At 37.1% G+C, this 3,333-nt stretch overlaps 1 non-coding gene across 1 annotated transcript; it reads left to right on the top strand.

Annotated features, from left to right (window-relative positions):
• Nucleotides 1-1,638: 1,638 nt before the first annotated feature.
• On the top strand, nucleotides 1,639-1,713 carry Trnas-cga. Its single transcript has one exon. It is a non-coding gene; the product is annotated as a tRNA-Ser (tRNA).
• The last annotated feature ends 1,620 nt before the right edge of the window (nucleotides 1,714-3,333 follow it).

Here is a 3,333-nt window from a genome sequence, read left to right as displayed (position 1 = left end):
ACAAGGAGAGCATATCCGGTATCTTCTGTGACCTAAACAAGGCATTTGATATGGCAAACCATAAGAAGCTGTTCCTCAAATTAGCTTCTTATGGCTTCCATGAAAAATCTTTAAATTGGTTCAAATTGTATCTCAAAAATAGGAAACAGAGGGTAGTTATACAACATAATGGCGAGAAAGTTTGCTCTAGTTGGAAGGAAAAACAAGCAAGTGTACCCCAGGGCTCCATACTAGGCCCATTACTATTTCTATGTTATATAAATGACATGCCAGGTAAGGTAATTTCTGATACAATTCTGTATGCAGATGACTCAACAGCAGTAGTCTGCAGTAAAAACACTGAAGAATTAGCACAGGAAACAAAACAGACTCTTCAAGAACTAGAAAATTGGATAAATAATAATGCTATGAAACTAAACTTAACAAAAACACAAATTTTACACTTCAGAGCCAAACAAACTCTTGAATATGTAACACAGTTAAGTTATGAAGGCAGAGAACTTCTAACTGCAGAATCTGTCAAATTTCTGGGTGTGACCATAAACAAAAACTTGCCATGGATGATCATGTGGATTGCTTACTGAAGCAGTTAAATAGTTCTTTTTATGCATTGAGGGTTCTGAATAAAGTAACTGACTTAGCTGTTTGGAAAATTGTGTATCATGCATATTTTATATCAGTTGTAAGATATGGCATAATTTTTTGGGGAGTTGAAAAAGGAAGCCTCCTCAGAGTGTTCAAGCTACAGAAAAAAATTATCAGAGCTATGATTGGAACAAACAATAGACAATCATGCAAACATTTATTTGCAAACCTTGACTTACTGACAACTCCTTCCATGTTTATATATGAAACACTTCTCTTTGAGTTAAAAAACCCACATCTGTTTGAGGGAAGATACATTTACACATACTTATGAAACAAGGCACTAACAAGATTAAATGCTACATTGCCACAGACTAACATTATTTGAAAATACTCCATATTACATGGCTTCGAAGCTTATCAATAAAATCTATTCAAAGTTGAAGGACTGCAAGTTAGAATCCACCTGAACAAACACTGAAAAATATTTAAAAAGCAAATGCTACTACAGTGTGGATGATTTTATAAATGAGGAAGACAAGTAGGAGATATTACATCTGTTTTGTTTTCCTGTTTTTTCTACATTATGTTCTATGTGTATGCTTATGTGCCCTTTTAATGGAGGTTAACTATGTATCAGGTGATCTATGTATCTAAATATCTAGATGTAAACATATATACTACTTTTATGAAAGTATATGGTCTTTGAAGTATGTCCATATTTATAAACTACAGGAACAAACATGAAAAATACTTTAAAAGAATGAAACTTCCTGGCAGATTAAAACTGTGTGCCCGACCGAGACTCGAACTCGGGACCTTTGCCTTTCGCGGGCAAGTGCTCTACCAACTGAGCTACCGAAGCACGACTCACGCCCGGTACCCACAGCTTTACTTCTGCCAGTATCTCGTCTCCTACCTTCCAAACTTTACAGAAGTTCTTCTGCGAACCTTGCTAGTTCTGCAAGGTTCGCAGAAGAACTTCTGTAAAGTTTGGAAGGTAGGAGACGAGATACTGGCAGAAGTAAAGCTGTGGGTACCGGGCGTGAGTCGTGCTTCGGTAGCTCAGTTGGTAGAGCATTTGCCCGCGAAAGGCAAAGGTCCCGAGTTCGAGTCTCGGTCGGGCACACAGTTTTAATCTGCCAGGAAGTTTCATATCAGCGCACACTCCACTGCAGAGTGAAAATCTCATTCTGGAAACATCCCCCAGGCTGTGGCTAAGCCATGTCTCCGCTATATCCTTTCTTTCAGGAGTGCTAGTTCTGCAAGGTTCGCAGAAGAACTTCTGTAAAGTTTGGAAGGTAGGAGACGAGATACTGGCAGAAGTAAAGCTGTGGGTACCGGGCGTGAGTCGTGCTTCGGTAGCTCAGTTGGTAGAGCACTTGCCCGCGAAAGGCAAAGGTCCCGAGTTCGAGTCTCGGTCGGGCACACAGTTTTAATCTGCCAGGAAGTTTCATATCAGCGCACACTCCGCTGCAGAGTGAAAATATCATTCTGGTTACTTTAAAAGAATGATTTCAAACCACTGTGGAAATTTTAAGAAAACGGAATAAATCTAACATGTAATTATCTTTTTATTTTGTAATGTGCTTCTGGGAGCATCCATATGCATTATTTTAATGTATCTTGTTTTAGGTATACTTAGGTAGGCATAGAATTATTCATTGACAAGTCACCAATGTTTCAATCAAATGATTGTATATAACATGTCATGTGACAATAAATATTCTATTCTGTTCTACAACAAGCCAGCCAAATGGAGATCCACAATGAGACTCCTTTCAAACTCTCTAAGGTTCTGGCTATCCTATCTCACTTCCATCTCCTTCGCAGTGATCACCCAATATCTGATCCTGTTCACATCCCTTATACATCCTACCAGACCTGCTTTAAATACTAAACATGAATAACATTAATGACTGGTGACTGTTCTACTTTTCACAGAGCATTGCAACTCTAATCATTTACACACCCATCCAAGATGTGTAAACATATAAATTTTCATTTACATCCAATGATCTGTTCTGGGTGTTACACTTTTTTTGTCAGGCAGTGTATATCAAGTGAATGCATTTTACTAATTTAAATTAATGTCTTCTTACAAAATTAACAGTTTTTCTTCAAGTATTTACAGTACAAACCTATAGCTTTCAACTTCTCTAAATTTATGGCTTCACAACTTCACCACAATGGTGAAGCAGACAAGAGGTTGAAACTTAATCTGCCAGGAAAGTTTCATAACAGCACACACTCTGCTGCAGAGTGAAAATCTCATTCTAGACCAGAGGTTGTCCATGAAGTCATCGCAAGTGTTTGTGGTAGTCTCTCCTCCATCAAGTGTCCATTTCAGCTTTTCTTTTTTTCATATCTTCAGTTCATGCAGACTGTTCCTATGAAAGTAACACCTTAATCAGCTCTGTGATTAAATTTAATGTACAATTGTCATGTAAGTTAAATGAAATAAATATTTACCTGGGCTGGCTGTGGTTCAAAGTGGTCTCTCTCTCTTTTGTGTCTCATAAATGAAAGAAAATATTTAGTCATGAATCATATTTTAGAATACATAGATATACAAGTATTGTCACTCATGTTTCAATATCAAAAGATGTTTACAAAGTGTAAAACATTTATAACGTGCATGATATAATAATAGTGTTTTTTGTCCTCATTAAATTTCTCAGCATGTATAGCAGAAGTCTCATAAAACAGTGTGAACAACTATCACCTAACCTAGACATAGCTGAAAAT

This window comes from Schistocerca americana, chromosome 8, assembly GCF_021461395.2.
Source record: "Schistocerca americana isolate TAMUIC-IGC-003095 chromosome 8, iqSchAmer2.1, whole genome shotgun sequence".
NCBI lineage: Eukaryota > Metazoa > Arthropoda > Insecta > Orthoptera > Acrididae > Schistocerca > Schistocerca americana.
This window is presented reverse-complemented; position numbering and strand designations above follow the sequence as displayed.